Raw genomic sequence first — 26,831 nt, 5'->3', positions numbered from 1 at the left:
GGATAAAATGGCAAATTTTATTCTTATACATTTAACCACAATTTGAAAACTTCATAATGTATTCATGCCATTGACTCATACACTTTAAATGGGTGAATTGTATGGTATGTGAACTAGTTCTCAGTAAAGCTGTTAAAAAAATAAGGCACTATTCTTCTCCCTTCTTTTATCTTTCCCCCTTTAAGCTTCCCTGCTGCTAAGTCGCTGCAGTCGTGTCTGACTCTGTGGGACCCAATAAACGGCAGCCCACCAGGCTCCTCCATCCCTGGGATTTTCCATTCTCCATCTGCCATTTCCTTCTCCAATGCATGCATGCATGCTAAGTCGCTTCAGTCGTGTCCGACTCTGTGTGGCTCCATGGACAGCAGTCCACCAGGCTCCTCTGTCCACGGAATTTTCTAGGCAAGAGTACTGGAGTGGGTTGCCATTTCCTTCTCCTTAAGCTTCCCTAGTAACACTCAAGTAATGAATAGTGTGACTTATCTTTGTAATGTTAAGGAATAGACATTGTGACCTCTTAATGACTGAATATAATTATCCAGGGGCTGAAAGGTCAAAAGAAATGTAATCGAACTTAAATTGTGTTTTTAGAAGCTTTTAGTTTCAGTTCTGTTTCTTAAAGTAAGATCAAAGAAAGCTTTGTAACAATGGTAACATTAAAGATGAACCTTGAAGGACAAAAAAGGTGACAAGAGAATCAAATTCAAGAGAGGATATTCTGGCAAAGGAGACAGTGCGGATAAAGCAAAGAATTAGGAAAAGCCATGGTGTGATTCATTAAGTGTTGTTTAGTTTCCCCCAGTGGCCCTAGTGGTATAGTTGAAGCTAGAAAAGTTCTGAAAATCCTACTCTCCTAAATAATTGGAATTGCGGTTATTCCTCCTGGAAAGCCTTCTCTGACCTTCAACACTGGATTAAGTGAATAAGGCCCCATTCTTGCCTTACAGAAATTCAGGTCCAATGAGAAAATCATTCTATGAACAAATGATTAACAAAGCACAAAGCATTAACAATGCACAAAGCATTACAAAGTATAAAATATCAACATTGAATGGTTAAGAAGACATTTAGAGAGTTGCTTTGCTTCAATTGAATCACTGCTTTTCTGTTACAGTAATAAAATATTTTTTATTTTTAGGCATATCAGCCCAGAAAAATGAGTGACATTTCTTCACATGCATCTACTACTCTCATCTGAACTGAGTTGTGATGAATGTCACAGCATCCATTCACTCACAACCTGAATGTAGTAATGACAGACACAACCTAGGGAGTTTTACATTCGGATTGCCTACCTTACTTTCTTCCCTAACTTCCAAATGATGTCTGAATTCCCTCATCTCTTTTTCTGTTTGCACAACTGTAAACCTTCATTTATATAGTGCTCTGTTAGGTCATTTGGTACCAGTGCAACTGCACTTAGTAACAGTGCAATTATTGCAAACACAAAAGTGGTCCTGAGGTTTTACGGGAGAACTCACTCATAAAGCGATGGTCTAGAACATGCAAGCTACACTTGAATTGATTTTTGATGATGGGTTATTTAAGCCTATTCAGTTTGGTTTAAATTGTTAAATTCAGACATGATTTTAAAATTCACATGAAACTTTAAGACCTCAGAGTACATTTTTTCTGGCACTCAAATGTCTGCTTTTGCCAGTCATTGTTGCAGTGCTATATATTATTGATGCTCTCACTTTCTCTTTTCCCTTTCTTTCCAGGTTTCCTGTGCACAGTCTTCTACATCATCATGCTACCTTCTAAATAAAATGTTTATTTCTGTTTGCATGTATCCATCCCTATATCTATGTTTAAGGTAAGAAATTCTGTTAAGATAAACACAAACTGAGCAATTGTGATCTATAACGGGTACATTCTTTGAAGTTCACGCTTAAAGTTTCAAAACATAGATTCCCAAATCTATCATTGTGGTCCATAAAGAATATATGGCTGCCAAACTCAGGTTAGGACTCTGATTCTTTTTAGCCTCATCTTTATTTTCTATAACTATGGTTCAACATTCAAAAAACTAAGATTGTGACACCCAGTCCCATCACTTCATGGCCAACAGATGGGGAAACAATGAAAACAGTGACAGACTTTCTTTGCCTGGTCTCCAAATCAATGAAGATGATGACTGCAGTCTTGAAATGAAAAGACACTTGCTCCTTGGAAGAAAAGCTATGACCAAACTAGACAGCATTTTAAAAAGCATAAACATTACTTAACTGACAAAAGTCTGTCTAGTCAAAGCTATGGTTTTTCCATTAGTCATGTACGGATGTGAGAGTTGGACCGTAAAGAAAGGTGAGGGCCAAAGAATTGATGCTTTTAAACTGTGGTGCTAGAGAAGACTCTTGAGGGTCTCTTGGACAGAAAGGAGATCAAACCAGTCCATCCTAAATTAAATCAGTCCTGAATATTCATTGGAAGGACTGATGCTGAAGCTGAAACTCCAATACTTTGGCCACCTGGTGCAAAGAACTGACTCATTGGAAAAGACCCTATTGCTGGGAAAGATTGAGGGCAGGAGGAGAAGGGAACGACAGAGGATGAGATGGTTGGATGGCATCACCGGCTCAATGGACGTGAGTTTGAGCAAACTCTGGGGGTTGGTGATGGACAGGGAAACCTGGTGTGCTGCAGTCCATGGGGTCACAAAGAGTCAGACACTACTGAGCGACTAAACTGACTGCTGCTACTGCTGCTAAGTCGCTTCAGTCGTGTCTGACTCTGTGCGACCCCATAGATGGCAGCCCACCAGGCACCCCTGTCCCTGGGATTTTCCAGGCAAGAACACTGGAGTGGGTTGCCATTTCCTTCTCCAATGCATGAAAGTGAAAAGTGAAATTGAAGTCGCTCAGTCGTGTCCGACTCCTAGCGACCCCATGGACTGCAGCCCACCAGGCCCTTCTGTCCATGGGATTTTCTAGTCAAGAGTACTGAGATTATTATTAATATTAATATATTATTAATAGTTATTGTTCTATAACTATGAGAGGACTGCACCAAGTAATGGCTGATGCTCCAATTAGGCAGATATTCTTATACTGAGTTTCCCATCTGATATAATGAAGCTTTTCCATGGGCTATGGAAATGTTCCCACCAGACAATAACATTCACGAGAGTTGGATTTTATTTGTTTTCTTTACATTTATTTCCTAGCATGGAGCCTTGCTCAATAAATCAGGATTGAATTACCAGTTACTGATTTCATTAATACACCCTGAGATGTCATATTTATTTTGCTTCAATCCACCAACCAGACAGATTTGGCCATGCAGTTTTTCCACTTCACAGTCTCTGAATGGAGTTGCAATGCCTATGTAGAGAATGAAATCTAAACCTCTTCCTATGGCATTTAAGGACATGCACAATCTAGTTCCATCTACATGATGATGTAGAAAATCATGCACAGATAAGACGTCAGCCAGGAAGCTTAGGAAGAGAGGAAAAACAGAAAGTATTAGCCCCATTTCCTGACACTCTGCCCTTGTACAACAGTCACGTTAAACTACTTATTGCTATTTCACTGCTCCACCCATCAATTTTGAAAATTCTGGCTGCAAATTTGTGATATATTTTTATAAATTTGATTTGCAAATCCTATAATATGGAGAGCTGAGGTTTTCCTATACATTGTAAGTAAGTGATCTTTGCTTTAATTGTGAACTTTATCCTTTACCTTTATCCTTTTTTTAAAAAAATCAATTTATTTATTTTAATTGGAGGCTAATTACAGTGTTGTGGTGGGTTTTGCCATACATTGATATGAATAAGCCATGGTTGTACATGTGTCCCCCATCCTGAACCCCCCTCCCACCTACTTCCCCATTGCATCCCTCTGGGTTGTCCTAGTGCAAATGGCTTTGAGTGTCCTATTTCATGCATTGAATTTGCACTGGTCATCTATTTCATATATGGTAATATACACATTTCAATGCTATTCTGTCAAATCATTCCACCCTCACATTCTCCAAACAGAGTCCAAAAGTCTATTCTTTATACCTGTGTCTCTTTTGCTGTATTGCATATAGGATTGTTGTTACCATCTTTCTAAATTCCATATATATGCATTAATATACTGTACTGGTGTTTTTCTTTCTGACTTACTTCACTCTGTATAATAGGCTCCAGTTTCATCCATCTCATTAGAACTGATTCAAATGCGTTCTTTTTAGTAGCTGAGTAATATTCCATTGTGTATATGTACCACAGCTTTCTTATCCATTCGTCTGCCAATAGACATCTAGGTTGCTTCCATGTCCTAGCTATTGTAAACACTGCTGCAGTGAACACTGGGGTACATGTGTCTCTTTCAATTCTGGTTTCTTCAGTGTGTATGCCCAGCAGTGGGATTGCAGGGTCGTATGGAAGTTCTATTTCCAGTTTTTTAAGGAATTCCCACACTGTTCCACATAATGGCTGTACTAGTTTGCATTTCCAACAACAGTGTAAGAGGGTTCTCTTTTCTCCACACCCTCACCAGCATTTATTTTTTGTAGATTTTTGGATAGCAGCCATTCTGACAGGCGTGAGATGGTACCTCATTGTGGTCTTGATTTGCCTTTCTCTGGTAGTGAGTGATGTTGAGCATCTTTTCATGTGTTTGTTAGCCATCTGTATGTCTTCTTTGGAGAAATATCTGTTTATTTCTTTGGCCTTTTTTTTTTTTTTTTTGATTGGGTCGATTATTTTTCTGGTATTGAGCTGCATGAGCTTTTTGTGTGTTTTGGAGATTAATTTTCAGTTGCTTCATTTGTTACTATTTTCTCTCATTCTGAAGGCTGTCTTTTCACCTTGCTTATAGTTTCCTTCATTGTGCAAAAGCTTTTAAATTTAATTAGGTCCCATTTGTTTATTTTTGCTTTTATTTCCATTATCTGGGAGGTGGGTCATAGAGGATCTTGCTGTGATTTATGTCAGAGAGTATTTTGCCTACATTTTCCTCTAGGAGTTTTATAGTTTCTGGTCTTACACTTAGATCTTTAATCTATTTTGAGTTTATTTTTGTGTATGGTGTTAGAAAGTGTTCTAGTTTCATTCTTCTATAGTTGGTTGACCAGTTTTCCCAGCACCCTTGTTAAAGAGATTGTTTTTTCTCCATTATATATTTTTGACTCCTTTGTCAAAGATAAAGTGTCCATAGGTGTGTGGATTTATCTCTGGGCTTTCTATTTTGTTCCATTGGTGTATATTTCTGTCTTTGTGCCAATACCATACTGTCTTGATGACTGTAGCTTTGTAGTAGAGTCTGAAGTCAGGCAGGCTGATTCTTCCAGTTCCATTCTTCTTTCTCAAGATTGCTTTGGCTATTCAATCTTTTGTATTTCCATACACATTGTGAAGTTATTTGTTCTAGTTCTGTGAAAAATACTGTTGGTAGCTTGTTAGGGATTGCATTGAATCTGTAGATTGCTTTGGGTAGGATTCTCATTTTCACTATATTGATTCTTCTGACCCATGAGAATGATATATTTCTCCATTTATTATTTGTGTCACCTTTGATTTCTTTCATCAGTGTTTTATAGTTTTCTATTTATAGGTCTTTTGTTTCTTTAGGTAGATTTATTCCTAAGTATTTTATTCTTTTTATCACAATGATGAATGGGATTGTTTCCTTAATTTCTCTTTCTGTTTTCTCATTGTTAGTGTATAGTAATGCAAGGGATTTCTGTGTGTTAATTTTATATCCTGCAACTTTACTATATTCATTGATTAACTCTAGTGATTTTTTGGTGATGTGTTTAGAGTTTTCTATGTAGAGGATCATGTCATCTGCAGACAGTGAGAGCTTAATTTCTTCTTTTCCAATCTGGTTTCCTTTTATTTCTTTTTATTCTCTGATTACTGTGGCTAAAACTTCCAAAACTATGTTGAACAGTAATGATGAGAGTGGGCATCCTTATCTTGTTCCTGACTTTAGGGGAATGCTTTCAATTTTTTGCCACTGAGGATAATGTTTGCTGTGGGTTTATCATATATGGCTTTTATTATGTTGAGGTATGTTCCTTCTGTGCCTGCTTTCTGTAGAGTTGTGTTTTTTTTTTTTTAAATCATAAATAGGTGTTGAATTTTGTCAAAGGCTTTCTCTGCACCTATTGAGATATCCACATGGCTTTTATCTTTCAATTTGTTAATATGTGTATCACATTGATTGATTTGTGAATATTGAAGAATCCTTGCATCCCTGGGATAAAGACCACTTGGTCATGATGTATAATCTTTTTAATATGTTGTTGGGTTCTGTTTGCTAGAATTTTGTTGAAGAGTTTTGAATCTATGTGCATCAGTGATGTTAACCTTTAGTTTTCTTTATTTGTGGCATCTTTGTCTGGTTTTGGTATTAGGGTGATGATGGCTTTGTAGAATGAGTTTCGAAGTTTACCTTCCTCTACAATTTGCTGGAAGAATTTGAGTAGGATAGTTATTAGCTCTTCTCTAAATTTTTGGTAGAATTCTCCTGTGAAGCCATCTGGTCCTGGGTTTTTGTTTGTTGGAATATTTTTAAGTACAGTTTCGATTTCTGTGCTTGCAATGGGTCTGTTAAGATTTTCTATTTCTTCCTGGTTCAGTTTTGGAAGGTTATACTTCTCTAAGAGTTCGTCCGTTTCTTCCAAGTTGTCCATTTTATTGGCATATAGTTGCTGATAGTAGTCTCTTGTGATCCTTTGTATTTCTGTATTGTCTGTTGTGATTTCTCCATTTTCATTTCTAATTTTGTTGATTTGATTCTTCTCCCTTTTTTTCTTGATGAGTCTGGCTAATGGTTTGTCTATTTTATTTATCTTCTCAAAGAACCAGCTTTTACCTTTGTTGATTTTTGCTATATAGTCTCCTTTGTTTCTTTTTCATTTATTTCTGCTCTAATTTTTATGATTTCTTTTTTTCTGCTAGCCCTGGGGTGCTTCATTTCTTCTTTTTCTAGTTGCTTTAGGTGTAAAGTTAGGTTATTTATTTGAATTTTCTCTTGTTTCTTGAAGTAAGACTGTATTGCTATGAACCTTCCCCTTAGCACTGCTTTTACAGTGTCCCATAGGTTTGGGTTGTCTTGTTTTCATTTTCATTTGTTTCTATGCATATTTTTATTTCCTTTTTTATTTCTTCTATGATTTGTTGGTTATTCAGAAGCGTGTTGTTTAGCTTCCATATGTTTGTATTTTTAATAGTTTCCCCCTGCTGTAGTTGACATCTAATCTTACTGCATTGTGATCAGAAAAGATGCTTGAAATGATTTTAGTTTTTTTGAATTTACCAAGGCTAGATTTATGGCCCAGGATATGATCTATCCTGCAGAAGGCTCTGTGTGCACTTGAGAAAAAGGTGAAATTCATTGTTTTGGGGTGAAATGTCCTATAGATATCAATTAGGTCCAACTGGTCCATTGTGTCATTTAAAGTTTGTGTTTCCTTGTTAATTTTCTGTTTGATCTATCCATAGTATGTGTGAGTGGGGTTTTGAAGTCTCCCACTATTATTGTGTTACTGTTAATTTCCCCTTTCCTACTTGTTAGCATTTGCCTTATGTATTGAGGTTCTCCTATGTTGGGTGCATATATATTTATAATGGTTATATCTTCATCTTGGATTGATCTTTTGATCATTATGTAGTGTCCTTCTTTGTCTCTTTTCACAGCCTTTATTTCAAAGTCTATTTTATTTGATATGAGTATTGCTACTCTTGCTTTCTTTTGGTCTCCATTTGCATGAAATATCTTTTTACAGCCTTCACTTTCAGTCTGTATGTGTCCCTTGCTTTGAGGCAGGTCTCTTGTAGACAGCATATATTGGGGTCTTGTTTTTGTATCCATTCAGCCAGTCTTTGTCTTTTGGTTGGGGCATTTAACTCATTTATATTTAAGGTAATTATTGAAAAGTATGACCCTGTTGCCATTTACTTTGTTGTTTTGGGTTGAGTTTATAAACCTTTTCTGTTTCCTGTCTAGAGAAGATTCTTTTGCATTTGTTGAAGACCTGGTTTGGTGGTGCTGAATTCTCTCAGCTTTTGCTTGTCTGTAAAGCTTTTGATTTCTCCTTCATATTTGAATGAGATCCTTGCTGGGTATAGTAATCTGGGTTGTAGGTTGTTCTCTTTCATTACTTTAAGTATGTCCTGCCATTCCCTTCTGGCCTGAAGAGTTTCTATTGAAAGATCAGCTGTTATCCTTATGGGAATCCCCTTGTGTGTTATTTGTTGATTTTTCCTTGCTGCTTTTAATATTTGCTCTTTGTGTTTGATTTTCATTAGTTTGATTAATGTATGTTTTGGGGTGTTTTGCTTTCAGTTTATCCTGTTTGAGCCTCTCTGGGTTTCCAGTTCTTGGGTGGCTATTTCCTTCCCCAGTTTAGGGAAGTTTTCAACTATTATCTCCTCAAGTATTTTCTCATGTCTTTTCTTTTTGTTTTCTTCTTCTGTGACTCCTATGATTCGAATGTTGGGGCATTAACATTGTCCCAGAAGTTGTCCCCATTTCTTTTAATTTTTTTCTTTTTCTTCTCTGCTTCACTTATTTCCACCATTCTATCTTCCATGTCACTTATCCTATCTTCTGCCTCAGTTATTCTACTGTTGGTTCCCTCCAGAGTGATTTTGATCTCAGTTATTGCATTATTCATTATTGATGGACTCCTCTATTTCTTCTAGGTCCTTGTTAAACATTTCTTGCATCTTTTCAATCCTTGTCTCTAGTCTATTTATCTGTAACTTCATTTTGTTTTCAAGATTTTGGATCATCTTTCTTATCATTATTCTGAATTCTTTTTCAGGTAGACTCTCTATCTCCTCTTTTGTTTGGTTTGGTGTGCATTTATCATGTTCCTTTACCTGCTGAATATTTATCTGCCTTTTCACTTTGTTTAGATTGCTGTGTTTGGGGTGCCATTTCTGTAGGTTGGAATTTCGTGGTTCTTCTTTACTGTGGAGCCTTCTCCCTGTGGGTGGGGTTGGACTAGTGGTTTGTCAAGGTTTCCTGGTTAGGGGAGCTTGCGTCTGTATTCTGGTGGGTGGAATGATCTCTTCTCTATGAAGTGCAATGAAGTGTCCAGTAGTGAGTTTTGGGGTGTCTATGGGTTTGGCATAGCTTTTGGAAGCCTGTCTTTTAATGTTCAGGGTGTGTTCCTGCTTTGCTGGAGAAATTGTGTGGTATGTCTTGCTCTGGATCTTGTTGGCTCTTGCATGGAGCTTGGTTTCAGTGAAGGAATGGAGGCTTTTGGGTGAGCTCTTTTCTATTAATATTCTCTGGAATCATGAGTTCTCTGATATTTTTGAGTTTTGGAGTTAAGCCTCCTCCTCTGGCTTTCACAGCAGCCTCAAGACTTCTCCACCCATCCAACACAGATGATAAAACACCTAGGTTAATGGTGAAACAATTCTCCACAGTGAGAGACACCCAGAGAGGTTCACAGAGTTACAGGTAGAAGAGAAGAGGGAGGAGGGAGATAGAGGTGGCCAGGAGGAGAAGAGGAGTCAAAAGGGGAGAGAGCAATCAAGCCAGTAATCACACCCCTAAATGAAAATGGATACTGAGGATTAGATTGTTAAAGGTACAAAATTGATAACAAATACCAAAAAGTAAAGACTAAATATCTAGAGGTTCAACTCTCAAAATTACAATATTAAAAATACAAAACAAAATCAATCACAAAATTTATTATATATATATATTTGCTTTAAAATAGGGTCTTTTTTTTGCAAGATAATAGTAGGTCATAACAATGAAAATAAAGGAGTAATAAAGAGCTTACATTTAAAAAATAATTAAAAAGTGATAATAGTAAAAATGTATCTAGGAATTTCTTTGAAATTGTTGTGGTCTGTGTGGGGTCAGTTCAGTTTCAGATGGTTCCTTGTTCCAGCTTGTTCTTGTTCTCAAGGTCTATAGGTCCCCTCCAATGCTTAGTCAATGCTAACTACAGGGTTTTAATCTGTTCACCTGTCACTTCCAGAGTGGTTCCCTCTTCTTTATTTTGGCTTCCTCTGTTTGCAAGTATTTTCAGTGTCTAATTTCTACCCTGACACAAGGAGGTGAAGGCAGTCACTCATTTAGGCTCACTTGTTCAGTTGTGTTGTGGGGAGGGAGGAACACTGCAAACAAATATCACGGGCATGTGTGGGAAGTGCTCAGTGTATGGACCACCCTGGATTTGCCCCAGATCAAGGTGGCGTGTGCTTCCCAGGTCTACATTGCTCAGGCTCCAGGGTGCTCTGCAGGGGAACTGTCCAAAGTGGGCCCTGCATTTCGTGCCCTTCCCAGGTCTAACCCGCTGGTGTTCTCAGATACTCTACAAGGGCACAGACTCTGTTGGGCGTGTGTTTTGTGCCCTTCCCAGGTCCGAGAAGCTCAGGCGACCAGGTGCTTGGCAAGTGCACTGTCCCAGGTGGGCCATGCATCTTAATCACCTCCCCGGTCCTGGCCGCTCATCCATGAGTCTCCTCTGGGGAGCTAATCTCAGGCTGCAACCCTCCTGGTAGATGTCAACCATCCAGGATCCCAGGAAGACGTGGTTAGCAGCTGGGAGCCTGCTCAGTTTGGTAGAGGATGCCAGTCTCTGGGGCCCAGATTGTAGCAGCCCCTTGCCTTCCAGCTTGGCTGCTGCCCACCTGGCTCTCTGCCTCCGGTGAGGGGGAGGGGCCTGTATGCAGCCGGCCAGATCTCCTTTGGTGTTAGCTCAATCCTTTGTTCTGTGAGTGGGCCAGGCTGAACTTTAGAGCCTTTCACTGGAAAGCTCTTTTTTTCTCTCTCTGGCGATCCCACAGTTTGGGTTGCTATCTCAAGTTAGCTCCCTCAGATTGTTCTCAGGGCATTTAGGCCTGGTACTTACCCTAAGCACCAATTATGTGGCCCATGCCTCCCTGTCTTGTCCCCACTTGCTGATGGTGGATATGAACATCTGGGCTACTTCTCTGCTGGCAGTTGCAGTTAGGCACATATTCTGTTTTTTTCTTTTTCTCTCCCAGTTATGTTGCCCTCTGAGATTCCAAAACTCTCACAGACCTACCTGTGAGAGGGTTTCCTACTGTGTGGAAACTTCTCCTCCTTCACGACTCCCTCCCCAGGGCGGGTCTCCATCCCTAACTCTTTTTGTCTTTTATATTTTGTCCTATCTCCTTTTGAGGAGGTAGGGCTGCCTTTCTGGGTGCCTGGTGTCCTCCGCCAGGCTTCAGAAGTTGTTTTCTGGAAGTTATTCAGCATTTGAATGACCTTTTAATGAATTTGTGGGGAAGAAAGTGGTCTCCCTGTCCTATTCCTCCACCATCTTGGGACCACTCCCTCCTTTTTTCCTTTTTAATGTAGGCATTTTAATAATTTGGTGCTTGTTTGATTCTTGATATATGTCTATTTTTAATTTTTATGGAAAATCCTTCTCATAATCTTATCCCTCTCTTCATTTATTCTCTGAACCATTGTTTCATCATATTTTTTTAGTATTAAATATTTAAATTTGTGTAACCTAAAAGTTTTCTGGAAACATGCAAAAAATTATCTTCTCTAGGCAACCAAAATATATACTATTGGTTGTGTTTGTTCTATGTTATTAATGTTTTCTTCAGTATGTCTGTGTAACTTTTATTAATTTACTGACCTTACACTTTGTGGCATTTATATGTATTTCTACTTCACAAAATTAGTCCTTGAGATAACTAAAAGTTGTACAGTTTAGAGAGAGAGAGGTAGACAGATAGACAGAAACAGAGACATAGAGACAGAGAGACTCATTTTGAGGAACTGGCTCCAGTGATTGTGGCAGCTTGGCAATCCAAAATCCCCTGGGTAGGCAGGCAGGCTGGAGACCCAAGCAAAAATTCCAGTCTGCTGGTAGAAACCCATCTTGCTCTGGGGAAAGTCAGTTTTTTATTTATTTATTTTTCTTTAAGGCCTTCACCTGTCTGGATGATGGCGACCCATCCAATCATAATCCATCCATTATGGAAAATAATGTGCTTTATTCAACGTCCATTGATGTAAATGTTAATCTAAACCAAAAAAATTGTTCACAAAAGTATCCAGAATGTTTAACTAAATATTTAGGCACCCTGGCCCAGCCAAGTTGACACATAAAATTAACCATCCCGGAGAGTGGCACTGCAGTGCGTTTAGCACCATGCCAGTTTCATAAACAATACACTATTTGAGTGTGTGGCAGTGAAGAAAGGGGACATCTAAGTACTCTTGCCTGGAAAATCCCATGGACGGAGGAGCCTGGTAGGCTGCAGTCCAAGGGGTCGCGAAGAGTCAGACACGACTGAGTGACTTCACATTCACTTTTCACTTTCATGCATTGGAGAAGGAAATGGCAACCCACTTCAGTATTCTTGCCTGGAGAATCCCAGGGACAGGGGAGCCTGGTGGGCTGCCATCTATGCCCGGGTCGCACAGAGTCGGACACGACTGAAGCGACTCAGCAGCAGCAGCAACATTTCCGAAGTGGCAGATTCTATCATGATTTCATAGAAGGAAGTTATTTTTCTGGAATTTTAAGAATAAGTGTTGTTAAGATTAGTAGTAAGAGTCTTTTTCACATAGATCATCCTCATGATAGTGTGGCTTTAAGAATTTCATTGAGTGACTTAGGCGACTATTTCCTTTCTAAGTATCCCACTCTTCAGAGGCTTTGGTGCCTTTAGTTTTTCTCAGTGCCACATTACTGAGTATGAACAAACCTCTTATCATCTAAGGGAGTGATTGCCAGGTACAGTGTGCCATTGTCCCAAACTGCTTTTTAAAAATTTTAATAAATTTTGTTCTAGAAAGAATTTTACCCAACATTTTATAAAGTGTGTTCTGTGGCACACAGGGCCTGAAAGATATTCTGGGGAATAAAAGGTCAAATATATTTTAAATAGGTGTTCCCAGGAGGTGCAGTTGTAAAGAATCTGCCTGCCAAGCAGGAATCACAAGAGGCTCGGGTTTGATCCCTGGGTTGGGAAGATCCCCTGGAGTAGGAAATGACAACCCACTCTAGTATTCTTGTCTGGAAAATTTCATGGACAGAGGAGTCCAGTAGGCTACAGTTCATGGGGTTGCAGAGTCCAAGACAACTGAGTACCACAATACCACCATATTTGCAAATGGTTATATGTGATTCCTTTCTTAGAAGTTAACAGGACACATGTATATTTATTAGAATGGTGATAAAGTAATATTAAAAAATCCTACCAGTAGACACTGGATTTTCTTTATAAAAGAGAGAATTATATTTGTTTAGTAAAATACTTTTCTAAGCTGCTGGGAGAAGATGAGGTCCCAAGGACATGGATTCAGTTCAGTTCAGTTGCTCAGCCATGTCCAACTCTTTGCGACCCCATGAATCGCAGCACGCCAGGCCTCCCTGTCCAAAACCAATTCCCGGAGTTTACCCAGACTCACGTCCATGGAGTCAGTGATGCCATCCAACCATCTCATCCTCTGTCGTCCCCTTCTCCTCCTGCCCCTAATCCCTCCCAGCATCAGAGTCTTTTCCAATGAGTCAACTCTTCGCATGAGGTGGCCAAAGTACTGGAGTTTCAGCTTTAGCATCATTCCTTCCAAAGAAATCCCAGGGCTGGTCTCCTTCAGAATGGACTGGTTGGATCTCCTTGAAGTTCAAGGGACTCTCAAGAGTCTTCTCCAACACCACAGTTCAAAAGCATCAATTCTTTGGCGCTCAGCCTTCTTCACAGTCCAACTCTCACATCCGTACATGACCACAGGAAAAACCACAGCCTTGACTAGACGGACCTTTGTTGGCAAAGTAATGTCTCTGCTTTTGAATATGCTATCTAGGTTGGTCATAACTTTCCTTCCAAGGAGTAAGCGTCTTTTAATTTCATGGCTGCAATCACCATCTGCAGTGATTTTGGAGCCCAGAAAAATAAAGTCTGACACTGTTTCCCCATCTATTTCCCATGAAGTGATGGGACCGGATGCCATGATTTTTATTTTCTGAATGTTGAGCTTTAAGCCAACTTTTTCAGTCTCCACTTTCACTTTCATCAAGAGGCTTTTGAGTTCCTCTTCACTTTCTGCCATAAGGGTGGTGTCATCTGCATATCTGAGGTTATTGATATTTCCCCTGGCAATCTTGATTCCAGCTTGTGTTTCTTCCAGTCCAGCGTTTCTCATGATGTACTATGCATATAAGTTAAATAAGCAGGGTGACAATATACAGCCTTGACGTACTCCTTTTCCTATTTGGAACCAGTCTGTTCTTTCGTGTCCAGTTCTAACTGTTGCTTCCTGACCTGCATACAGATTTCTCAAGAGGCAGGTCAGGTGGTCTGGTATTCCCATCTCTTTCATAATTTTCCAGAGTTTATTGTGATCCACACCGTCAAAGGCTTTGGCATAGTCAATAAAGCAGAAATAGATGGTTTTCTGGAATTCTCTTGCTTTTTCGATGATCCAGCGGATGTTGGCAATTTGATCTCTGGTTCCTCTGCCTTTTCTAAAACAAGCTTGAACATCAGGAAGTTCATGGTTCACGTATTGCTGAAGCCTGGCTTGGAGAATTTTGAGCATTACTTTACTAGCATGTGAGATGAGTGCAATTGTGTGGTAGTTTGAGCATTCTTTGGCATTGCCTTTCTTTGGGATTGGAATGAAAACTGACCTTTTCCAGTCCTGTGGCCACTGCTGAGTTTTCCAAATTTGCTGACATATTGAGTGCAGCACTTTCACAGCATCATTTTTCAGGATTTGAAATAGCAAGATACAAAGTCACAAGGGAGATGATTAAATCACTGTGCCTTAGAAATACATAGAGACTTTGGGGTGGAGGAGGATAGAGAAAAGAGAAGAGAGGAACAGGAGGAAGGATAAACCACAGTAACTGAGTAACAGGGTAGATTTCGTTATTTTCCTCATTGCCATGTAACTCCAATTTATTATAGTTTGTTTCACAAGCAAAGAAGTTGTGTGAGAAGAATGTGACTGATTTCTTCACTTGTGTCAACACTGAGTTGCAGTTAGGGGAATAGCTGTAAGACACAGCAGAGAACCAAAATTCAGGAAACATGGGCTGTCAGAGCCAGTGGTGATCATGGGCTTATATAAGCATGGGAGTATTTCATAGAAATGTGGGAAGTAATGGATTCTCCCTCAAGCCAAAGCCAAGGGGTTCATAACCACCTTTCTTTTTCAGTCCTAAAGTACAGAAGAGCCCAGCTCGCATCTGAATTGTGTGTATGTATGTTTTCATAGACAGGTGATGAAAGTGCACTAAAATGTTGTCAAATGACCTTTCTCAGTGATTAACTCTCAAGCAGCTTTTACTTTCTTCTCTATTTGTTGTTGTTGTTCAGTTGCTAAGTTGTGTCTGACTTTTTGTGACCCCATGGACTGCAGCATGCCAGGCTTCCCTGTCCTTCACTATCTCGTGGAGTTTGCTCAAATTCATGTCCATTGAGTTGGTGATGCTATCTAACCATCTCATCCTCTGCTGCCCCCTTCTCCTTTTGCCTTCAATCTTTCCCAGCATCAAGGTCTTTCCCTACCAGTAAGCTCTTTATATCAGGTGGCCAAAGTATTGGAGCTTCAGCTTCAGCATCAGATCTTCCAAGGAATATTCAGGGTTGATTTCCTTTCGGATGGACTGGTTTGATCTCCTTGCAGTCCAAGGGACTCTCAAGAGTCTTCTCCAGCACCACTATTTGAGAGCATCAATTCTTCAGCACTTGGCCTTCTTTATGGTTCCACTCTCACATCCATACATGACTACTGTATTTGAATCTTCTCCAGTAAATATGCACTATTTTTTATAAACAGATTAATTAAATTTTTAATTTTTATTACTAAAATGCATTCTCAAATATTGCTTCATTCAGTTAGGCTTTTGGTAGACATTTGGCAGCCCTCTGCTCCCCAAGATTGCCTACTCCAAGACTAAACCTCTGGAAGAGCTTAGAATATAGCTAATTAAAGTTTCTGATTACAAATCCACATGTCTTAATAGATAGTCTAGCTGAGGTAGGATCGATAGTCCTTTATGGAATTAAATCTGACAGCACAGGTAGTTGAAGAAGGCCATCCTCCTCTGCTATGAAGTGACCTAAGAGAGCGCCCTCAGTTTGGAATCTCATAGAAATCAATATATTGCCCTAGGCTTAAACCATTCTTTAATTTATTACAGGCTTTCTCTTGTTGGAAGAATTAGGTAGGTGGTTTTTCAACTAACTAAATTTTAAGGTTAGAATTTTTTCTTGAAAATGTATTTGTACTGTTTTTGTTCTATTTTCAACCACATTGGTCCCTGGGAAAATGTATTTTTCCTATTTGGTCACCAAGACCCCATCTTGACTTTAGGCCATGATCTTGGGGGCACAAACTAATTCATGTGGTTGGTTAGGCTTGAAACACTCTTAGCTCTGGTAAATCACACAGCATTTTAGGGCTTTTCCTCAGCTTTGCTTCTGTCCATGTGGTTTCCTTCCTTCTGTCTATTTCTCAAGAGTCAGTGCAGCAAGGGGGTCACAAGCATGCACTTGGGAGTCTAATGGTTGACTTCTAACCTTGACTTGGCCATTCAGGGAAGGCATGATCTCGTGTAATCTACTTGCCCTCTCTGTCTCAAGTGACTCATCTATAATGTGCAAATAAAAACAACACATTCCTCAGAAGTTGTTGTGAGGATTAATTAGATGATGGATGAAAAATCCTTAGTAGACTCTAGCACATCCTGAGTACTCAAATAAACATAAGCTGTTATTTCTTGAAAAACACCATCTCATTTTCTACTTCCCTTCAACCTTTCATGATATTCTTGTAAGGCTGATATCAGAGCCTACTTAATCTCCAACTGTTTCCACATCTTCACTTATTTTCATCAGGATGCAGTAAAAAGAGTGTGGACTTTGAAGTTAGGGAGACCTGGTTTAGAACTGTGGGTACTCAACTTACTGTGTGATTCCTGGCCACTTGTGGCCCTTAATTTTCCAAACATCAGTTTTTTCGGGTGTAGAGACAATAAAACCAACTTAAAGAGCTTGTTGTGAAGATGATTAGTCCCCATCCCTTTGATGCCACTTATCAAGGTACTCAGCCCATAGTAGATGCTGCAATGAAAGTAAGCCACACACTCTTTCTTTGTATCTGAGTTTAAGATTTCACTTCCTCAGTCATCCCACTGCCTGTCTGGAATCGCCTTACCTTCCTCTCACCCCCTGCCTTACCAGAAAAGCCATATCTTCAAGTCTCATTCAAGAATAGATTAGTAGGAGATAAGAATCTGCCTGCCAATGCAGGGGATGAGGATTCGATCCCTGGTCCAGGAAGATTCTGCATGCCACAGAGCATCTGAGCCCCTGAACCACAACTACTGAAGCCCATATACTTAGAGCCTATGCTCTGCAACGAGAAGCCACTGCAATGAGAAGCCCACATACCACAAGAATAGACCCAAACCTCAACACGAATCAGCCATAGGTATACATATATCCCCTCCCTTTTGAATCCCCCTCCCATCTCCCTCCCCATTCCACCCCTCTAGGTGGATACAGAGCCCCTGTTTGAGTTTTCTGAGCCATACAGCAAATTCCCACTGGCTATCTATTTTACATATGGTAATGTAAGTTTCCATGTTATTCTCTCCATGCATCTCACCCTCTCCTCCCCTCTCCCCATGTCTATAAGTCTATTCTTTTTGTCTGTTTCCTTCAATAAAAAATAAACTAAAAAAAAAAAAAAAAAAGAATAGCCCCAGTTCACTGCAGCTAGAGAAAGTCTGTGAGCAGCAATGAAGACCCAGCACAACTAAAAGTAAATAAATAAATAATAATTTATAATTTAAAAAAGAGTAGATTAGTAGGATTATTAACATCTGAATTTGAATCCTACCTTTCCCATATTTAAGCTGGGTAAGTTTGGGTACAGTTTCTGACATTCTATTTTCCCTCTTCTTTAAAACAGAAATAATGATAAGTACTTCAAAAAGCTGTTGTGGGTATCAAATTAAGTTTACTTAGTATATTTCAAGCACCTGCCATGAGCCCGCCATTATGCTAGGTAGTGGGATTGAAACTGAGCCAGCTGGATAGTGTGTTTGTACAGTGCTGAGCACAGAGTTTGGTATCCAGAAAGCTGCAGGTGGTAATGTCTGCTATCATCACCATCACCAGCATCATCATCATTATATCTGTGTTATGTTACATAAGCATGGAATCATTCAATTACATTTTAAATCCTCTAGTCTCAGTCAAAATAAAGAAATCATTCTATCTTCTATGGAAGTTTGGGGAACTGCCTTTCCACAGAGGTAGTCCTGATACATGATACATCATGCAACAGTTAAAACCACAAGTAAGATGAATTTTTTAAAGTCATTCTTACATATAATTGAGGTTGCAAATCATTGGTGTGGTAGTTAGTACCTGACTGAAGGGTAACTGTAGACTGTTTAATCCTAAGGGACAAATAATGTTTTAAATATTAAGTGACTGAACAGTAGGATGGATAGATTATGGTATGTTCATACAATGAAATGCTACCTGGCATTGAAAAACAATGGGCTACATCTTGCCAAATGTAACAAAGTGGAAATCTCACAAATATTATGAGCAAAAGAGGTCAGATAAAAAGAATATAATATTGTATGGTTCAATTTACATCATGAGCAAGACAGACAAAACTTATCTATGGTGGTAGAAGTTGAATAGTGGTTATCTTTGGGGGAGTAGGAATTGACTGGCAAGGCCACAAAGAAAACTTCTAGGTGATAGAAAAGTCTTCTAGTGATCTGCTGCTGCTGCTAAGTTGCTTCAGTCGTGTCCGACTCTGTGCGACCCCATAGACGGCAGCTCACCAGGCTCCCCCGTCCCTGGGACTCTCTAGGCAAGAACACTGGAGTGGGTTGCCATTTCCTTCTCCAATGCATGAAAATGAAAAGTGAAAGTGAAGTTGCTTAGTCGTGTCAGACTCTTAGCGACCCCATGGACTGCAGCCCACCAGGCTCCTCCGTCCACGGGATTTTCCAGGCAAGAGTACTGGAGTGGGGTGCCATATCTAGTGATCTGCTGCTGCTGCTGCTGCTAAGTCGCTTCAGTCATGTCCGACTCTGTGCAACCCCATAGATGGCAGCCCACCAGGTTCCCCCGTCCCTGGGATTCTCCAGTCAAGAACACTGGAGTGGGTTGCCATTTCCTTCTCCAATGCATGAAAGTGAAAGTGAAGTCGCTCAGTCCAATCCGACTCTTAGCAACCCCATGGACTGCAGCCTACCAGGCTCCTCCGTCCATGGGATTTTCCAGGCAAGAGTAGGTGGTGACAAATGATCTCTATTTCTTTCTTTCTGTTGCTCTAGCTCTGGCTCTCAGAAGCTTGATACATTTTATATATGTTAAAATGTATCCAGTTGTTAACTGAAGATGTGTGCAAATTACTAGATGTAACATTGCATTTAATGTTAATAGTAATTCAGTTCAATTCAATTCAGTCACTCAGTCATGTGTGACTCTTTGCAACCCCATGGATTGCAGCACATCAAGCTTCCCTGTCCATCACCAACTACCCAACTTGCTCAATCCATTGAGTTGGTGATGCCATCCAACCATCTCATCCTCTGTCGTCCCTTCTCCTCCCACCTTCAATCTTTCCCAGCATCAGGGTCTTTTCCAGTAAGTCAGTTCTTCCCATCAGGTGGCCAAAGTATTGGAGTTTCAGCTTTAGCATCAGTCCTTCCAATGAATATTCAGGATCGATTTCCTTTAGGATTGACTGGGTTTGACCTCCCTGGAGTCCAAAGGACACTCAAGAGTCTTTTCCAACACCACAGTTCGAAAGCTCAGCTTTCTTTATGGTCTAACTCTCACATCCATACATGACTACTGGAAAAACCATAGCTTTGACTAGACAGACCTTTGTTGGCAAAGTAACGTCTCTGCTTTTTAATATGCTGTCTAGCATATTAGACATATGTCTAGCATATTAGAAAAGCATATTGGTCATAGCTTTTCTTCCAAGGAGCAAGAGTCTTTTAATTTCACTGCAGTCACCATCTGCATTGATTTTGGAGCCCAAGAAAAGAAAGTCTATCACTGTTTCCATTGTTTCCCCATCTATTGGCCATGAAGTGATGGGACTGGATGCCATGATCTTAGCTTTTTGAATGCTGAGTTTCAAGCCAGCATTTTCACTCTCCTTTCACTTTCATCAAGGGGTTCTTTAGTTCATCTTTGGGTCCATATTGGTGGTGTCTTCTGCATATCTGAGGTTATTGATATTTCTCCCAGCAATCTTGATTCCAGCTTGTCCTTCATCCAGCCTGGCATTTTGCATGATGTACTCTGCATATAAGTTAAATAAACTGGATGACAATATATAGCCTTGACACACTCCTTTCCCAATTTGGAACCAGTCTGCTGTTCCATGTCTGGTTCTAACTGTTGCTTCTTGACCTGAATACAGATTTCTAAGGAGGCAGGTAGGGTGGTCTGGTATTCCCATCTCTTTAAGAATTTTCTACAGTTTGTTGTGATCCATACAGTCAAAGGCTTTGGCGTAGTCAATAGAGCAGAAGTAGATGTTTTTCTGGAACTCTCTTGCTTTTTCAATGATCCAGAAGATATTGGCAATTTGACCTCTGGTTCCTCTGCTTTTTCTAAATCCAGCTTGATCATCTGGAAGTTCATGGCTCATACACTGTTGAAGCCATAGTTGGAGAATTTTGAGCTTTACTTTGCTAGTGTGTGAGATGAGTGCAATTGTGCGCTGGTTTGAACATTCTTCTTTGGTATTACTTTTCTTTGGGATTGGAATGAAAACTGACCTTTTCCAGTCCTGTGGCTGCTGCTGAGTTTTCCAAATTTGCTGGCATATTGAGTGCAGCATTTTAACATCATCATCTTTTAGGACTTGAACTAGTTTAACTGGAACTCCATCACCTCCATTAGCTTTGTTCATAGTGATGCTTCCTAAGCCAACTTGACTTTTCACTCCAGGATGTCTGGCTCTAGATGAGTGATCATACCATCGTGGTTGTTGGGGTCATTAAGATCCTTATTGTATAGTTCTTCCGTGTATTCTTGTCATCTCTTCTTAATATCTTCTGCTTCTGTTAGGCCCACTGTTTCTGTACTTTACTGTATCCATCTTTGCATGAAATGTTCCTTTGGTATCTCTTATTTTCTTGAAGAGATCTCTAGTCTTTCCCATTCTATTGTTTTCCTCTATTTCTTTGCATTGATCACTGAAGAAGGCTTTCTTCCCTCTCCTTGCTATTCTTTGGAACCCTGCATTCAGATGGGTATATCTTTCCTTTTATCCTTTGCCTTTAGCTTGTCTTCTTTTCTCAGCTATTTGTACACAGATCTAATCCCCTGAGTCTATTTCTCACTTCCACTGTATAGTCATAAGGGATTGATTCAGGTAATACCTGAACGGTCTAGTGGTTTTCCCTACTGTCTTCAGTTTAAGTCTGAATTTGGCAATAAGGAGTTCATGATCTGAACCTCAGTCAGCTCCTGGTCTTGTTTTTGCTGACTGTATAGAGCTTCTCCATCTTTGGCTGCATAGAATATAATCAATCTGATTTCTGTATTGACCCTCATGGTGACACATGTGTAGAGTCATTTCTTGTGTTGTTGGACGAGGGTGTTTGCTATGACCAGTGAATTCTCTTGGCAAAACTCTGTTAGCCTTTGCCCTGCTTCATTTTGTACTCCAAGGCCAAACTTGCCTATTACTTCAGGTATCTTGACTTCCTACTTTTGCATTCCAGTCCTCTATGATGAAAAGGACATCTTTTTTGGTGTTAGTTCTAGAAGGTCTTATAGGTCATCATAGAACTGTTCAGCTTCTTTGGCATTCTTGGTTGGGGCATAGACTTGGATAACTGCGATATTGAATGGTTTGCCTTGGAAACGAACAGAGATCATTCTGTCATATTTGAGATTATTAACCCAAATACTGCATTTCAGACTCTTTTGTTGACTATGAGGGATACTCCATTTCTTTTAAGTGATTCTTGCTCACAGTAGTAGATATAATGGCCATCTGAATTAAATTCTCCTAATTCCTTCCATTTTAGTTCACTGATTCCTAAATGTTGATGTTCACTCTTGCCATCTCCTGTTTGACCACTTCGAATTTACCTTGATTCATGGACCTAACATTCCAGGTTCATATTCAATATTGTTCTTTACAGCATTGGACTTTATTACTGTCACAGTCACATCTACCACTGGGCGTTGTTTCACTTTGGCTCTGTCTCTTCATTCTTTCTGGACTTATTTCTCCACTGTCTCCAGTTGCATATGGTGATTACAGTGAAGATCGCTCAGTCGTGTCCGACTCTTTGCGTCCCCATGGACTGTAGCCTACCAGACTCCTCTGTCCATGGGATTTTCCAGGCAATAGTACTGGAGTGGATTTCCATTTCCTTCTCCAGGGAACTTCCTGACCCAGGGATCGAACCCAGGTCTCCACATTGTAGACAGACACTTAACCGTCTGAGCCACCAGGGAATTGGGCACTTATTGACCTGGAGAGTTCATCTTTCAGTATCATATCTTTTTGCCTTTTCTTACTGTTCATGTTCTCAAAGCAAAAAGACTGAAGTGGTTTGCCGTTCCTTTCTCCAGTGGACCACATTTTGTCAGAACTCTCCACTATGACCCATTTGTCTTGGTTGACCCTACAGGACATGGCTCATAGTTTGAGTTAGACAAGGCTGTGATCCATGTAATCAGTTTGGTTAGTTTTCTGTGATTGTGGTTTTCATTTTGTCTGCCCTCTGATGGATAAGGATAAGAGGCTTGTGGAAGCTTTCTGATGGGAGAGACTGACTGTCATATATATATAACAATAAATATTACAATTAAGATTACACTCCTACAAAGTAAGTCTTCCCGGGTGGTGCTAGTGGTAAAGAACCTGCCTGCCAATGTAGGAGACACAGGAGATGGGAGTTTGATCCCTGGGTTGGGAAGATCCCTTGGAGTAGGAAATGGTACCCCACTCCAGTATTCTTCCTGGAAAATTCTAGGGGCAGTTGAGCCTGGCAGACTATAGTCCGTGGCACTGCAGAGAGTCAGATGTGAGTCAGCAACTAAGCACACACTACAGGTAAATCTATGTACACATCACTCTGTCTCTCTCTCGATTCCCATTAAAATTAGTTATGTATATAAAGTAAAATTGTATACATAATATTTGTAAATTTTATATAAATATATAAATTTAAATTATATATAAATGAATTGCATATAAATTTATATATGTTTTAATATATAATTACATATATATATGTCTGTATAAAGTTTTTTCCTCCTGTTTATTTACTTCTCAGTTCATGTGTAGTTGAGGCTGGTATGAGTTATATTTCCTTTTTTTTTGAGTTGTATTTTCTAAGTGTGGTCTTGGCTCTTCTCTTCCTTCCTCAAGCTTCTCAGCAGTACTTTTGGGGGAGGAGGCTGGTCAGTGGGTTGTGGGGGAAAGTCATGGGACAAATACAAAAGTAGTCTTGGGCTTAAGGTGTACTGTCAATTATTCTTAAAGTGGATCATCTGTATGTGGTAAGTGCTCATTATATGAGGCTCTTAGGCGTTTTCTCCTGGTGTTAGTAATGAAGTGCTGCACCTTGGCCTGAGATTAAATCGAAGAATGGCAATTACAAGCAGGGCTCTAGTTTTCCAAGTTATCATTTGGAGTGGATGATAATGATGTTGGAAGTGCTGAGGCTGTGATGGACCTAAGAGGAGAGGGTGGCATGTCCGGCTTCGAGCACTTTCCAACTTACACATTTTAGCCTCTGCCATCTTTTTCTTTATATTGGGTTGATTTGGAGTAAGGAGCTGGTTTCCTGGCTCCGTCTCACTCCGCTTCCGGGGACAGGCCACGACGGGCCTGTGTAGAGTGCAGCTTGCTCTGTGAAGTCTGAAAGAGGAAAACGTTGATGGTCCAAACACCGTGTTGTAAGTGACCATGTGCTGGGAGAGTTCATTTCCCAGCTGGGCCCACAGCCGTGGGGGTGGCGGGGAGGGTGGTGAGACCAGGCAGCTGTTAAGACCTGTAAGGGAGAGGGAGGAGGTTACAAAGAGAAGGCGCCAAGTAAATATAGCTCTTCTTTTTTACATAACAGAGAAAGAGAGAGAAATATTGGGTCACCCCAGACAAACAGGGAAAGGAGTGCAGCTGGGAAGGTGGGAAAGACAGAAACCAACCGCTAAAGAGCACTGACTTGACAACCTCCAAATCACAATTAGGAGCCACTTCCTGGCCTCACATTTTCCACATAAACACTCGGGCGCTGGGCAGAGTTAATGGGCCCTGACTCCTGCCGGGAGCAGCTCCGGCCAAGCCCGGCCGCGATTGACGTCAAGGCCCAGCGTCTCAGAGGAATGTGCCCGCTCCCCGCGCTTCAGGGTCTGACCCTAACCTTTCCCAGATGTGCAACTGTTCTTCCTTCCAAACAGGGAGTTTCAACACTGGGCATTGTGTGCGCTCTCAGCCCCGTCCTGGAGCCAAAACAAAAGTCCCAGTTCCTGCGTTTCAGAACACGATTGTCGCCCGCCGGCCTTTCTCTCTGAGCTGCTGGGCCGTCCTGCTGGAGGCGGTCCCGGGGCCTGGGTCCCTGCTCTGCTTCTTATCTCGCCCCCAAGCTGCCTCCGCAGGTTGCCTCTGTGTGTCTGGCTGCGGAGGGCCGGGAGTCCCGGCAAGCAAGGGCTTTTAGGCTCCAGCTCCTCCCTCCTCCTGCCTGAAAGCCCTGCCTTTCCTGGCTCCAGGCACGCAGGCTCTTTGCAGCTGAACTAACACTTCTCCGTAGTAGGTGCTTGTGGCCCTGTGGCTTTGCCCCCTCTATTCAGCTTGCTGGAATGTCCTCTTCCCTTTCCCGTTTTTGACTTGGTGGACAGAGAGGCCTCATTCAGTTCTGAAGGCAGTGCAAGCTGGAAGCCTTTTCCTGGCCCCTTCTCTCCTGGTGTGAGTTGGCTGCTCTCTGTGGTTTTGCTGCCCTACTTTATAGAGACTGCAAACTTTATGATTCATGACACTGGGGGTTTCTTTTCTCTCCCTGCTTTATGTTTTCGTTGGTTATTCGTGTGTCTCTTTCTCCAGCTAGATTGTAAGCCTTTCAAGAAGAAGGACATTTTGCTCATCTCTGAACCTCCCATTTAGTGGAATACATAATAGATATTGGGACTTCCCAAGTGGTACTAGTGGCAAAGAACCCACCTGCCAGTGCAGGAAACATAATGAGACGTGGGTTCAATCCCTGGGTCAGGAAGATCCCCTGGAGGACAGCTTAGCAACCCACTCCAGTATTCTTGCCTTGGAGAATCCCATGGACAGAGGAGCCTGGAGGGCTACGTCCATAGGGTAACAAAGAGTCAGATTTGACTGAAGTGACTTAGCATGCATGCATAATAGGTATTTAATAAATGTTTGTTGAATGAATTAATGAATATGTCCAAGAACATGAGAACAACGATGATGCAATAGAAATCAGGTATTTCCGTGATTTTGGAAGAGTTAGTGTTGACAAAAGAGCAAAGCCTTGAAGATGAGCATAGGAAAATAAACACAAAATTTACACAATAGGGACAATTGCTGTTGCTAGTAGAGGTCCTTAACCTTGTCACTTCTTAAGTCTTTCACCGATTTTATCTCATTTTCTTCTTACAACATCCCTTTTCCAAGTGGCTTGGGGAGTCTATAATCACTGTGTTATTTCAAGTTTCTAGACAATATAATTCTGTAGCCTTCAGTGGAGACATATTCCAAGGCCTCTCAACCCTTTGGAAAGCCCTAAATCCCTTTGCTGCAGACCAAGTGTACTATCTATTACAAAGCAGCTGAACAAAGAATCTTGGCTTTAAAGTTACCTCTGTGCTTATTATGTGAAAACTAAATTTCCCCTCCCTTCTGCACTCACAGTTACCATCAGCCCTTCTTTCCCCCAAGCCTAAAACCCCTGATGGAGAATGAATATAGATAAGATGGTAACAGAGTCCACATAGCAATCTGGGCATAATTAGTCTGCCTTTCCCCCCAAAGATAAGAATGGATACTTAAGAAAGAGCTACATACATCAATGCTAAGCTTTCATTTGTTGTTGCAAAATTCCAGATGGGAGTTCCCAATGGGAATAACAATTTGCCTTCCCACCATCAGACTGGCGCCTCAGGGACAGACTCCTCAGGGAATCTGACCCTAAATGGGCAGAGCTCCAAGAAAGCACAGGGGAGATGTCACAATGATGTCACTTTAACAGCCAGGAGGCAACTATCTCTTTCCTGGAGGTATACAATTATAAGGGTGATTTCAGGACTTATGGCAGATGTGAGGCTGGGGGGCACAGGGTATCTGCTTGTTATCATGTCAACAAGTGGAGTTAGGAGAAAAGTCCCCTTATCTGCCTGTTTTCTGGAGGGAAAAACCAAAAGTGGTGATGTCTTTCCGCTAATCTGGAAATCTTTCTGGCTTCCCACTGGAAAAGGAAATTTCCACAGTGAGTTTTCAATTTGCTGCTTCTCTTGGGGTAGGAAGACATCTAATTTTAGTATAATTAAGAGCTAAGTGGATTAGGCCCTTCAGAGTTGCTCAGGATTTCTGATTATGTGAAATAATTTATAAATTTTATAATACAACTATATATTATAATTATATTTATGTAATTATATACAAATATAAATTATGTGAAATATTTTTAATTATGTAAATAATATGAAAACCAGGGTTTTAATTCTCTATTCCCATATTTCTATGCAGCCTCCTTAAGAACTGCCTTCAACAAAATAGGATGGAGCGGTTTGTCAAAGTTATAGGGATTTTCCCAAGGAAACTGTGAACTGGTGAAGCTGGGAGCACTGTAGGAAATTTATATTTTCAATCAGAAACAAAAGATGTATTTTTTTTTCCAGAAAA

The sequence above is a fragment of the Bos mutus genome, chromosome 19, assembly GCF_027580195.1.
Source record: "Bos mutus isolate GX-2022 chromosome 19, NWIPB_WYAK_1.1, whole genome shotgun sequence".
In the NCBI taxonomy this organism is placed as follows: domain Eukaryota; kingdom Metazoa; phylum Chordata; class Mammalia; order Artiodactyla; family Bovidae; genus Bos; species Bos mutus.
The sequence above is the reverse complement of the archived record's forward strand: the minus strand, read 5'-3'. Positions refer to the sequence as shown.